Raw genomic sequence first — 15,556 nt, forward strand, 5'->3', positions numbered from 1 at the left:
AAAGCGGTTAACTACAGGCTGGATGCACTCATTTATCATGAGCATCAAGTTGTTATGGTCAAACACTCCATGCTCGACTGGAGACCATTCATCTTCAGTACTGTCTAGACTTGTCTCATGCCCTTCAGAGGGGTTAGGGGGTATCATCAGGACAAGACAAAATCGTGCCCTTCAGAGGGGTTAGGGGGTATCATCAGGACAAGACAAAATCGTGCCCTTCAGAGGGGTTAGGGGGTATCATCAGGACAAGACAAAATCGTGCCCTTCAGAGGGGTTAGGGGGTATCATCAGGACAAGACAAAATCGTGCCCTTCAGAGGGGTTAGGGGGTATCATCAGGACAAGACAAAACAAAGAGCTCCGCTCTCAACAGTGTTTGTGTTTTAGATCCTATTGGTAGTATGTTGTATGTTTAAGATTGAAAAGCAGCCTCTGATTTGACATACAGATGCCTTAACATTCCCATCACAATGGTTTTGTTTTGAATCCTATTGTGTGTTGTTGGTGTTGATGTTTCACATGACTAAATAAAGCCTGTCTGCTGACTGATTGTTAGTTGATTATACATCCCATGAGAGTGAGAAGATAAACATACATCCTAGCCTCTCTCTCTCTCTCTCTCTCTCTCTCTCTCTCTCTCTCTCTCTCTCTCTCTCTCTCTCTCTCTCTCTCTCTCTCTCTCTCTCTCTCTCTCTGTTTCTGTGTGTGTGGAGGGGGGTGGGGGGGGTGGGGGGGGGCACTTAATAGCAGTGCTTGCTGGATATTTGTTTTTTTTATCTCCATGATGAGGAGGGAAATGAGGCTTGTAAGATGGATGTGCTATATGGCAGGCCCCTGATAGAGAGCTAATCATTTACTACCACACATCTCTCTAATCCTAAACCTAGCCCAGGCCCCTGATAGGGAGCTAATCATTTACTACCACACATCTCTCTAATCCTAAACCTAGCCCAGGCCCCTGATAGGGAGCTAATCATTTACTACCTACCACACATCTCTCTAATCCTATCCCTAACCCAGGCCCCTGATAGGGTGGGTTACTGCGACAGATCTCACCACGAGAGACGTTGGCAACATTATCAATCAGATGACCAGGGGTAGCACAAGATATCTGGGCGGCTGCTCGCTCGCAAGGGGTGACACACATGCTTCTGGGGAATGTCAACAAAACAGATATGGGCGTGGGAAGGGAGGAAGATTTTAAATGGTTTAGGGTTTTACCTGTCATAGCCAGACTGAGACAGACACATGCTATCACTCAGTACCTGTCATAGCCAGACTGAGACAGACACATGCTATCACTCAGTACCTGTCATAGCCAGACTGAGACAGACACATGCTATCACTCAGTCATTATAGGTTCAGTAAAGCATGATTATTGGAGCTGTTATCATAGCTTTGCATCTTGAAGGCGCTCTCTTACCTTGTATGTATTAAGCATGTAATAAGATTATTTGATCTTGAAATCAGCCAGTCCATATAAAGAAATGGTGCATGACATTTCATAGGAAACTGTATCATTTGATTCAACCTCAGGGTTTTATCGATAATTGTCAGGCAGCGACATGTGTACATGTAAGTGTTCAATGCAGAGAAAGGTAGGTCTTCTTCAGAGAGGTTTTACGGCACCAGGTTTTTCTGAACCCCTTCATCTTGAGAGGCATTTCTAATAATGCTTTCCAATGGTCAATGCATGACTGCCTTTATATACGCATCACACCTGGAAATTAAAATGCAGTGTGATGTACTGTATAAGATACAGTACTAAAACTATGAAATAACACACATGGAATCATGTAGTAACCAAAAAAGTGTTAAACAAATCAAAATATATTTTATATTTCAGATTCTTCAAAGTAGCCACCCTTTGCCTTGATGACAGCTTTGCACACCCTTGGCATTCTCTCAACCAACTTCATAAGGAATGCTTTTCCAACAGTCTTGAAGGAGTTCCCACATATGTTGAGCACTTGTTGGCTGCTTTTCCTTCACTCTGCGGTCCAACTCATCATAAACCATCTCAATTGGGTTGAGAAGGATGATTGTGGAGGCCAGGTCATCTGCTGCAGCACTCCATCACTCTCCTTCTTGGTCAAATATACCTTACACAGCCTGGAGGTGTGTTTTGGGTCATTGTCCTGTTGAAAAACAAATGATAGTCCCACTAAGCACAAACCAGATGGGATGGCGTATTGCTGCAGAATGCTGTGGTAGCCATGCTGGTTAAGTGTGCCTTGAATTCTAAATATATCACTGACAGTGTCACCAGCAAAGCACCCCCACAACATCACACAACATCCTCCATGCTTCACGGTGGGAACCACACATGCGGAGATCATCCATTCACCTACTCTGCGTCTCACAAAGACACGGCGGTTGGAATCAAAAATCTCAAATTTGGACTCATCAGACCAAAGGACAGATTTCCAGCGGTCTAATGTCCATTACTCGTGTTTCTTGGCCCAAGCAAGTCTCTTCTTCCTATTGGTGTCCTTTAGTAGTGGTTTCTTTGAAGCAATTCGACCATGAAGGCCTGATTCACGCGGTCTCCTCTGAACAGTTAATGTTGAGAAGTGTCTGTTACTTGAACTCTGTGAAGCATTTATTTGGGCTGCAATCTGAGGTGCAGTTAACTTTAATGAACTTACCTCTGCAGCAGAGGTAACTCTGGGTCTTCCTTTCCTGTGGTGGTCCTCATGAGAGCCATTTTCATCATAGCGCTTAATAGTTTTTGCGACTGCACTTCAAGAAACTGTCGTATATGATGAATGGTGGTAATATTGCTGATGAACAAAAAGTCCGTTATGCTGCATCGTGTCAGAAGTTTTTATTCATACCACGAGGTTACAGCATAAATTCACAGACACGCGTTGCCTGGAGAACGCCTCCCAGATTGTTATGGCCGTTCTGCCGTCTAATCGTTTACCCCCTATTTATAAACAATGCAAGGGGAGGGGCTACTCCCTTCTTCTGGCCAATCACCAGTCTCCCCTCGGGCGTCACCCTCCAAGCGGCACATTTCAAATAACATCATAAAACCTCCCCCCTTTGGCCTGAACAACCAACATTCCATTTCGTCATGAAAAACATTTAACAAAGGCATAATCTTCAGATACGATATTCCCCCCTTTCGAGACGAAATAAACGTCTCGAAAACAAACAGAATAAGATTATGACTATTAACCATTTATCTCATTGAATATTCTTAACCTTAAACCCAAAAACATTCTCCTCTAGAGTGTAAATACCTTTCTATGAAATACATGTTTATGAAGTGTGAATACATTACTATGACCTATGAAGAAATCTCTATGGAGTATAAATACATTACTATGACATATGAACAACTGTTTATGAAGTATGAACACATTACTATGAATTATGAATAAATATCTATGGAGTGTGAGAGCGAAAAACTGTCCAGCAGCCATCCATCCATATCAATCAAGACAGTAAAATTCTCTCACCGTCCCTCTGCCCCAGGCAACCACCGTCGGTACTCCAGATAACCTCATAACTCATGTAAATGCATTTGAAACTATGATGTAATTAAATACCCATGTAAACAAAATCCTATCCATAAATATCCACTCTCAGGCTGGTCAACCCATAGGACCTGAAAGGGAATCTCTCCCTGCTTAAACATTCTGTCCCTAACCCCATCGAAATAAACAAAAGCATCTACAATCCTCATCTGCATTCAATAACATCAAACATAATTCTACTAAAATCAATACCTAAGAATATGACACAATTATGTATTACACATCAAATATGTCTATATTTCATTGCAGACACTGGAATGTAGTCCACTACACTTCCTCTTCCTGTAGTGTCCTCTTCCAATGGACTTGTTGATGATGGAATCAGCCACACCATCCTTGTTTCCTCTCCTCCAGTCATATTGTCTTTGTTTGAGTATTCCAATCTCCACATGCTTCTCCCACATGCTTCTGGAATGACAAGAAAATAAACGACCAAACAGTATCCTTTGCAAAACAACCACTTTCAAATTAAACCTCCATTTCACCTAAGAATTTAAAAAAATGATACATAAATGATGCATGAATCACATTATCCATTCCCCCCTTTGATTCATAAATCACACTAAAAATCATACTAATATTGAAAAACCAATTTGAAAAATCATAAAATAATCCAAAATGATATTTATCCATTCAGTAGTCCATCTAGACCCCCTCGTCCGTCTTCGTCCAGATCCGGAACAGTCAACACCGGCATCTGAGTGTTGTCTCCAGGCACCACTTCTCCAACCTATCTCAATCTCATAACTTTCTCAAAAGTCAGTACAAACATCACACAGTGTTATCAAAGCTTATTATCTTCCCAAATGTTACACCATACCATGAATGAAGTCCCCCCTTCTCCCTTAAACTTATTCTTCAATGATAGGCTTGAAGACTATGACATGTCGCCATGTGTCTGCTAAATGACCAAAATGTAAATGCAATGTCACCCTTTTAACCCTAGATTTAGCTGTATCCAATGCTATCCCTCTTATAATGGTAAAACCTCATATGGAAGCCTCAACGTTGACCTGTAACAACATCCTATCCCCATAGGGTAAGAATATACTCTATCATAATTTCCCCTCATCCTCTAAAATTCCCATAGTCACATTGTCAGTCAAAAGCTAATCTTTTAACCATCAAAGTCCTGCTCTTCTTACTACCTGATATATAAAAAGTAACCTATTATTTGTCATTACTACCCTTAAGGTCATGCTTATCCAAAGTTATCATCTAACATCCCAATCTAATCTTTCCTCATATGTTTTATTAGAATAAACACCACTTTTATCCCTCAATATTTCACCTGAATACTTCAGAGTTTGCAATTACCTGATTTTACTTTCTCTCTAACCAATGCTCATAGGGTAATCTTTTCACCCAAGAACACTTAAACCCTACTGTTTTGACAACAACATTATTTTATCGGTCAATGACTGTTGCCGATACCACAGTCATGACAAAGCATAACATTTACCCACACCCGTCAGAGGCCGCGCGACCGTCTAACACGTCTTGGGCTGGCATCCCCAACAGACATCAACCCTCAAGATTCCTCACTGACCCTACAGAATGAGTTAATCTATCTCTAATTTTCACAACAGAGGAACGAGCAGCACTGATCAGATGCCCCCCCCCTCTGTCATCAAAATCAAAAGACCCCATACTGCAGCTTCCATGACGAATCTCTATTCTCCATTTCAGATTAATCTATATTGTTTCTATCTGCTCTATTTTAACCCCATTCGTACCATAACCTCCTGAGTCCCTCTTGCTACCTCTTTAATTTCAGAACAATTGTTGTCAGTATCATACTCCTATATTTGCTATTGCCATAGTATCATTAATCCCTTCCAAAGTTACCCTTAAAGTAGTTGATTTAGCTGCTGTATCAACCCTAATTACTTCTAGTGCAAAATTTCCCATTATCCTCTGTGTATTATCTACTGTTGGAGTGACTACTGTCCATTCAGTTCTACTCCTCCTGAACTCCCTCAATGACTGTGAAAACTTCTACAGACTTCAAATCTTCCATTATAAGCGTTACTTTATGAATTACATTGCCCTTTAACCAATAATTCCTAACCGAAACAAATTCTAATGCTTGCCCTAAATAAGTACACATATATTCTCCCTAACCTTTCTCTATAATATTACGCAACATAAGTGAACAGTCACTCCTAACCCTATTCCAAACTATACCTCCTTCTACTCCTGGTCCTGATAACAATACTTATTCTCCATAATTATCTCTCCATATGAGAGAAACGTCCCCATCTTAAACCCTAATAAGTATTTTTCCCCCTAAAATTGGTGCTGTATTGGTTCCCTTATAATCAAATGCAATATGTTTATGACTTTAATACCTATCAATGTTGAAAGAGTTAAATTGTTTCCCACTGTTGTTATCACAGATTGAAGTGTTAATGTCCTTATTTACTCCTAGTTTTCCCATAAGACTTTGAACTCCTTCCTTGTACTTCCATCCATCACCCCTAGTGTCACTTTTTCCCCCTTTCAGTTCTACCTCTAAACTTTAAACCTCCTGATTATAACAAAATACACCTATAATGACCTTGATCTCCCTACTGGAAACTGTAAATATAGATACTCAATCACCCTCAAATCATTCAGCAACACATACTTTCTCAATGCATCTGCTCCTAACCGATTTAAACTCCTACCATATCTTCCCACTAAACTTTAAAATGTCCTTCCTCACTGTTCTCTCTCTGTCTTACTACTAACTTTGAAACTTAGCTTACTGTCTCAGAGTTCTTTCAACCTATCCTACCCCTAACTTATTTTAATCTAATCTTTTCTCTCATAACATTTAAAACCTTTTCCCCTGATCTATTGACAAAATCTCTTACCACCAAATTTTTGGAATATGTGATTGGGAAAGTTCCCCACCTGCTTCTGACTCATTACACACAGACTTGGCAAAACCGACTAAACACCTTTTAGCCTAACCTCAAATCTCTTAGTGTAAGAATGTAACCCAAAATAACAGTCACCCCTATTAAGTTTTTTCCCAGACAGATTGTCTAACATGTAATCTAATACATTATCATCCTTCCTATGATATTATCTTTTAAGCAAATGATTCCCCAAACACCCTACTTTTTAAAATATGCTACCAGACAGTCAGTATGCCTCTGATTGAACACTTAAATTTACACCATGCATCTCTTCCCAACACTGCCATAACAGCATCTTCTAATATTAGTATGTCTCTTTTACTTCCTCTTTGACTTTTATAGCAGAGCTCAATTGATTCCCTAAGAGTAATTAAACTATTTTACTACTTCCAATCCCTATCCTAACCTAATTAGTTTATTTTACAGAGTGATATGTTTAACCTTTTTAGACGGAACCCCGATAAGTTTTTCCCCTATTCACTATCACTTCTAATGGTCAGTTGTTTCAACTGTTAGCTATTTCCTCTTCTTCTCTAATCGATGCTCTCAGCAATGCACCCCTTCCGGATATTCTCGGCACTCTAGAATATTTAGTGTTCACCTGAAGCCCCGGTGATCTTCACTTGCTCGTTGATCTTCCTCTGTTTCTTCTTCTCCAATTCTGTGTCTGTCCAGAAACTGACAGTCTATATGGAACATCTGGTCCCCCCTTGGTTGGTACAATTGCCTTTGATATTGTTCAGTTAAAGCTGTAACAGTGATTGTTGATTTGATTCCCTCTGATTCTTCATAACCAACACTTATTTTCTCCTTCTCCAACTCTTGGGATTATTTTCTCAGCAGATTTTCTTGATCCTGTTCCTTCTCGTCGTTGACATATCAGTATTCTTCAAAAGGTTATCTTCTAAGTTCTGTTCTTGAAATATCATCTTCCATCATCTTCTTACTTTTCTTCATCAGAACTCGAATATCTTGTCTTCTTCTTCGTTCAACTTTCATCCGAGATCAAGTCTCCAGTATCCTTCTTTCCTCTCTTGCCACTTCCTTCTGATCAGAGTCATATCCACCCATGACCTCTCTCAATCACTCATCTTCATCCTCCTCATCTCCTTAAGTTCCCAGACATCCCATTTTCTTCCGTCTTCTGAATTCATCTTCATCGTTGTTTCTGCTCATATTCGTCTTCATCTCTGATGCCATAATCACCCTGCTAGATGATCATTATAAGCTGAGAATAAACATCCCTAAGCTCTACTTTTTAAACCTATCTTATCGCTGACATATTTTATCAATTTTTGTTTGAGAATGAAGGGCAACTTTTGTTTCACTTGCCGGATAACCTAGCAACACTTTAATTAAAGGATTACCCCTATTTCCCCCCGTGAAATGACTCTCATAGTCCTGATATCTTTTTCCCCATTGTAACACCCTTTTATATTCCTTTATTGTGAACTATCTTATTCTAGACTGTATAAGTTATATAGGCTTCCCCCCTTAAATTATTAATATAACCCTAACAACCTTCAAAAAAAAAAAAAAAAAAAAAAAAAAAAATTTAATTTTTTTTTTTCCTCCTCCCAAAAAAAATAAAAAATTAAATAAAATAAAATATGAATATTAAAAACATTCAATTAAATGCCTTATTCAAAAACCCTTTAATTAAAAATAAAAACCCATTAAAAACTCAATTAAAAATTATGAATAATTTAAAACCAATTTTTTATTCCTATATCACCAATTTATCAATTAGTGTTGAGTATATTACCACAACCCATCAAATGCAAGTAAATGCAAGTTAGTAATCTTCAGACTAAAATACCCATAAACAAAGCCTAACCTTCAATACTACAATACTCCAATTCCCATAACCCCTTGCTCCATTAGCTCTAATTATCATAAATTTACAGAAGAATCCTCAATCCATCCTGGATTCCCAACACATCTGTAATTAAACCCCAGTGATGCACATAGCCTCCAAAATGCAATTTTTAATGAAATAGTATTTGCCAAGCCGATGTAAAATTGTCATAACATCACATATCTGGTTAGGATGATTTTGTGTACTAGCCTGATCCGATCCTCTCCTGCATCATGTGATGTCACGTCATGTGACGTCACCCCTCCTCTCTCTCGTCTCGCCATTCCATGTTCCTCTCATATTTCAAAAAACATAGAAACACACAAGATTTCAGCAGTTTATGCAATTAATCAAGTTATCCACATTCAATGCATTATACTTCGTCAACATATATTTAATTTATAAATTTAATAGGTCCCAAAACAAGTTTCATCTTAACCCACCGCCGTTTATAAACTTATAAGATTCGTGTTAAACTCTCCCTGGGCCTATTTGTTCCGTCGTCTGGGTTCCTCTGTCTCCCCCTGCCGTTTAACCAATGTGTTGTTTTGCAGAATCCCACGCATGCGCAAATATCATTTACTAAATAGATCGCTCCAAACCATTTCATTTAATTTTAATCGTCTTTTAATTTAATTAATTATACTCCGTCAACATATATTTGATTTATAACTTTACCACATCTCGCCAAATAGTTTCCCGTTCGAACAACAACCGTTTAACACCTAAGAGATTTTTCCCCAAAATCTCTCTTATTCTGTGACTATTATCCCTTGCCGCGTCACATGGGACCTATGACCCTTACCCATAATGCCGTGCTTTGTAGGCTTAGCACATAACCACATGTTGTAGTTTTTAACCCCGTAAAATCACGCATGCGCAAATATCATTTTAACCTCATACTTGAGTCTCAGCATCCCCTCATGGTGCCGTAAAACAAAACGTTCCCTAATCTCGTGCCATAAACTCCAACTCCCACGTTTGGTACTGTAGTGTCGCAAAATTAAACGCATGCGCATAACCATTCAAAAATACTTTTCACCGTGGAAGAAAGATTCTCTCTTCTCTCTCCCCAAACATAATAACAGTCCAGCTGTAATTCCCATTTCCCCCTTATAATCAAACAACATTTACCAGCGCTCACAAAACATATAACCTGACTTACAGACAGTGACAAATTTAAGAGACTTTAATCCATCGCAATGGAATCTCTAAGGATATCCATTAGCATGTAGCACGCAACACAATTAGCATTCAACCTTAGCAGCTAGCTTAGCCTACGGTACATCGTGACCCAAAACACAATTAGCACTAGCATCCAGCCACCATGATGTAGCATGATTCACATTTTAGCCTTACAAAAATTAGCCTTTAGCAACGATGTACCACGTGGCCTGAAACAATCCAGCCTTAACACCAACCTCCAGCTAAGTGTAGCCTACTAGCTATACAAATGAACACCCCGCACCGTGGCCCAATCATTTTCCATGATTATCAATAATATCTCCTTCTAACTTTGTGTTGCCGTAAGTTCTGGATAATCATAGAGAGGTTACCCCAAGCATTATAGTTCGTCAACCATACGATGAGTATATAACATACATATAATCCATCCAGCTTAATAATTCCCTGAATTAACCATACACCACATAACGCGTTGCAAGGATTTTATGGCCCATTCCTATGAATCGCCTCGATTCGAGGGCTTTTCCAGATTCCCCGGTGCCCTAATTATGCAGACGTCTTCCAACCTTTATTCTCTACTAACCCATTGTCACCCGTTACCAATGAATTATACACGTTCAATACTTAAATCCTACCGTTTAATGCTCTAAATTCCAATTAACTGTCGTTTCCGATGAAATAAATTTAGCAGACTTCAGTCGACCAGCAACAAACACCACCTGAGGCCAGGTCATATGGAACATCCCCTCAATGTACACAAGTCATATCCAATCTACCAAACTCCGAAGCGGTAAGAACACACTCACCCTTTTTCGGCCATGCTTCAGAGAGAGTTAGGCCGGCGGTTGACTGAAACAAGGAGGAGACGCAAACCCATGCCCCACGTTGGGCGCCATTATGTCGTATATGATGAATGGTGGTAATATTGCTGATGAACAAAAAGTCCGTTATGCTGCATCGTGTCAGAAGTTTTTATTCATACCACGAGGTTACAGCATAAATTCACAGACACGCGTTGCCTGGAGAACGCCTCCCAGATTGTTATGGCCGTTCTGCCGTCTAATCGTTTACCCCCTATTTATAAACAATGCAAGGGGAGGGGCTACTCCCTTCTTCTGGCCAATCACCAGTCTCCCCTCGGGCGTCACCCTCCAAGCGGCACATTTCAAATAACATCATAAAACCTCCCCCCTTTGGCCTGAACAACCAACATTCCATTTCGTCATGAAAAACATTTAACAAAGGCATAATCTTCAGATACGATAAAACGTTCAAAGTTCTTGACATTTTCCGTATTGACTGACCTTCATGTCTTAAAGTAATGATGGACTGTCGTTTCTCTTTGCTTATTTGAGCTGTTCTTGCCACAATATGGACTTGGTCTTTTACCAAATAGGGCTATGTTCTGTATGCCACCCCTACCTTGTCACAACACAACTGATTGGCTCAAACGCATTAAGAAGGAAAGAAATTCCACTAATTAACTTTTAACAAGGCACACCTGTTAATTGAAATGCATCCCAGGTGACTACCTCATGAAGCTGGTTGAGAGAATGCCAAGAGTGTGCAAAGCTGTCATCAAGGCAATACTTAACCCTAGATGTTTACTAAACAACATTAACTGTGCATTTTGCATTTGTCATCAATGTTTTGTGTGTTCACTTAAGAACCTTTGCAGCATCAACAACATTCTGTTTATACTTTAGGCTCTGCAGTAGGTAGCTAAACCACTGCTAGTCTTATCATTATGATGACTATTATTACTGTTAAGTTTTCTAATATAAAACACTAAAGAGGAGATGTTTACTACACACAACCTATGCAACAAGAGCAACAACTTTTTTTGTAGCCCTTACCTGAAATCAATGACCAAAACCGCCCTCTTTGGCCTCATTGCTGGAATGTTATTAATATTTTTCTTAATTTCATAATTAATACAAAATAAAATAATTTAAAGAGGAAATAACAACAGTTATATTTCAGTCTTCTGTGATGTATGTAAAGTGTAATATTGGGATGTAAACTCAAGATGTATTACATTTCAACTCTATATCTGACATTGTACAGGTGCCTTCTTTTTTTTTTCCCATAACCATTTGTGTGAGGTGTATACTTTTGTTTCAAACTACACTATATACACAAAAGTATGTACAGTGCCTTGCAAAGTATTAATTCCTCTTGGCGTTTTTCCTATTTTGTTGCATTACAACCTGTAATTTAAATGGATTTTTATTTGAATTTCATGTAATGGACATACACAAAATAGTCCAAATTGGTGAAGTGAAATGAAAAAAATAACTTGTTTCAAGAAATGCTAAAAAATAAATAATGTAAAAGTGGTGCGTGCATATGCATTCACCCCCTTTGCTATGAAGTCCCTAAATAAGATCTGGTGCAACCAATTACCTTCAGAAGTAATAATAATAATAATATGCCATTTAGCAGACGCTTTTATCCAAAGCGACTTACAGTCATGCGTGCATACATTTTTTTTGTGTATGGGTGGTCCCGGGGATCGAAGTCACATAATTAGTTAAATAAAGTCCACCTGTGTGCAATCTAAGTGTCGCATGATCTGTCACATGATCTCAGTATATACAGTGGGGAGAACAAGTATTTGATACACTGCCGATTTTGCAGGTTTTCCTACTTACAAAGCATGTAGAGGTCTGTAATTTTTATCATAGGTACACTTCAATTGTGTGAGACGGAATCTAAAACAAAAATCCAGAAAATCACATTGTATGATTTTTAAGTAATTAATTTGCATTTTATTGCATGACATAAGTATTTGATACATTAGAAAAGCAGAACTTAATATTTGGTACAGAAACCTTTGTTTGCAATTACAGAGATCATACGTTTCCTGTAGGTCTTGACCAGGTTTGCACACACTGCAGCAGGGATTTTGTCCCACTCCTCCATACAGACCTTCTCCAGATCCATCAGTTTTCGGGGCTGTCGCTGGGCAATACGGACTTTCAGCTCCCTCCAAAGATTTTCTATTAGGTTCAGGTCTGCAGACTGGCTAGGCCACTCCAGGACCTTGAGATGCTTCTTACGGAGCCACTCCTTAGTTGCCCTGGCTGTGTGTTTCGGGTTGTTGTCATGCTGGAAGACCCAGCCACGACCCATCTTCAATGCTCTTACTGAGGGAAGGAGGATGTTGGCCAAGATCTCGCGATACATGGCCCCATCCATCCTCCCCTCAATACGGTGCAGTCGTCCTGTCCCCTTTGCAGAAAAGCATCCCCAAAGAATGATGTTTCCACCTCCATGCTTCACGGTTGGGATGGTGTTCTTGGGGTTGTACTCATCCTTCTTCTTCCTCCAAACACGGCGAGTGGAGTTTAGACCAAAAAGCTATTTTTTTGTCTCATCAGACCACATGACCTTCTCCCATTGCTCCTCTGGATCATCCAGATGGTCATTGGCAAACTTCAGACGGGCCTGGACATGCGCTGGCTTGAGCAGGGGGACCTTGCGTGCGCTGCAGGATTTTAATCCATGACGGCGTAGTGTGTTACTAATGGTTTTCTTTGAGACTGTGGTCCCAGCTCTCTTCAGGTCATTGATCAGGTCCTGCCGTGTAGTTCTGGGCTGATCCCTCACCTTCCTCATGATCATTGATACCCCACGAGGTGAGATCTTACATGGAGCCCCAGAGCGAGGGTGATTGACCGTCATCTTGAACTTCTTCCATTTTCTAATAATTGCGCCAACAGTTGTTGCCTTCTCACCAAGCTGCTTGCCTATTGTCCTGTAGCCCATCCCAGCCTTGTGCAGGTCTACAATTTTATCCCTGATGTCCTTACACAGCTCTCTGGTCTTGGCCATTGTGGAGAGGTTGGAGTCTGTTTGATTGAGTGTGTGGACAGGTGTCTTTTATACAGGTAACAAGTTCAAACAGGTGCAGTTAATACAGGTAATGAGTGGAGATCAGGAGGGCTTCTTAATGAAAAGCTAACAGGTCTGTGAGAGCCGGAATTCTTACTGGTTGGTAGGTGATCAAATACTTATGTCATGCAATAAAATGCAAATGAATTACTTAAAAATCATACAATGTGATTTTCTGGATTTTTTGTTTTAGATTCCGTCTCTCACAGTTGAAGTGTACCTATGATAAAAATTACAGACCTCTACATGCTTTGTAAGTAGGAAAACCTGCAAAATCGGCAGTGTATCAAATACTTGTTCTCCCCACTGTATACACCTGTTCTGAATGGCCCCAGAGTCTGCAACACCACTAAGCAAGGGCACCACCAAGCAAGCAGCACCATGAAGACCAAGGAGCTCTCCAAACAGGTCATGGACAAAGTTGTGGAGAAGTACAGATCAGGGTTGGGTTATAAAAAATATCTGAAACTTTGAACATCCCACGGAGCACCATTAAATCCATTATTAAAAAATGGAAAGAATATGGCACCACAACAAAACTGCCAAGAGAGGGCCGCCCACCAAAACTCACGAACCAGGCAGGGAGGGCATTAATCAGAGAGGCAACAAAGAGACCAAAGATAACCCTGAAGGAGCTGCAAAGCTCCACAGCGGAGATTGGAGTATCTGACCACTTTAAGCCGTACACTCCACAGAGCTGGGCTTTACAGAAGAGTGGCCAGAAAAAAGCCATTGCTTAAAGAAAAAAATAAGCAAACACGTTTGGTGTTTGCCAAAAGGCATGTGGGAGACTCCCCAAACATATGGAAGAAGGTACTCTGGTCAGATGAGACAAAAATTGAGCTTTTTGGCCATCAAGGAAAACGCTATGTCTGGCGCAAACCCAACAGCTCTTATCGCCCCGAGAACACCATCCCCACAGTGAAGCATGGTGGTGGCAGCATCATGCTGTGGGGATGTTTTTCATCGGCAGGAACTGGGAAACTGGTCAGAATTGAAGGAATGATGGATGGCGCTAAATACAGGGAAATTCTTGACGGAAACCTGTTTCAGTCTTCCGGAGATTTGAAACTGGGACGGAGGTTCACCTTCCAGCAGGACACTCGAGTGGTTTAAGGGGAAACATTTAAATGTCTTGGAATGGCCTAGTCAAAGCCCAGACCTCAATCTAATTGAGAATATGTGGTATGACTTAAAGATTGCTGTACACCAACGGAACCCATCCAACTTGAATGAGCTGGAGCAGTTTTGCCTTGAAGAATGGGCAAAGATCCCAGTGGCTAGATGTGCGAAGCTTATAGAGACATACCCCAAGGGACTTGCAGCTGTAATTACTGCTAAAGGTGGCTCTACAAAGTATTGACATAAGGCAACAAAATAGGAAAAATGCCAAGGGGGGTGAATACTTTCGCAAGCCACGGTACACACCCCTTCAAATTAGTGGATTTGGCTATTTCAGCCACACCATTTGCTGACAGGTCTATAAAATCAAGCACACAGCCTTACTGAATGGCCTTACTGAAGAGCTCAGTGATTTTCAACGTGGCACCGTCATAGGATGCCACATTTCCAACAAGTCAGTTCGTCAAATGTCTGCCCTGCTAGAGTTGTCCCGGTCAGCTGTAAGTGCTGTTATTGTGAAGTAAAAACGTTTAGGAGCAACAACGGCTAAGCCGTAAAGTGGTTGACCACACAAGCTCACAGAACGTGACTGCTGAAGCGCGTATCGCGCACAAATTGTCTGTCCTCATCTGCAACATTCACTTCTGAGTTCCAAACGGCCTCTGGAAGCAACATCAGCACAAAAACTGTTAGTCGGGATCTTCATGAAATGGGTTTCCATGGCCGAGCAGCTGCACACAAGCCTAAGATCACCATGCACAACGCCAAGCATCGTCTGGTGTGGTGTAAAGCTCGCCACCATTGGACTCTGGGTTTGGCAGATGTCAGGAGAACGCTAACTGCCCCAATGCATAGTGCCAACTGTAAAGTTTGGTGGAGGAGGAATAATGGTCTGGGGCAGTTTTTAATGGTTTGGGCTAGGCCCCTTAGTTCCAGTGAAGGGAAATATTAACCCTACAGCTTACATTAACATTCTAGATGATTCTCTGCTTCCAACTTTGTGGCAACAGTTTGGGGAAGGCCCTTTCCTGTTTCAGCATGACA

Source organism: Coregonus lavaretus, assembly GCF_964263955.1.
Source record: "Coregonus lavaretus genome assembly, chromosome: 10".
In the NCBI taxonomy this organism is placed as follows: Eukaryota; Metazoa; Chordata; class Actinopteri; order Salmoniformes; family Salmonidae; genus Coregonus; species Coregonus lavaretus.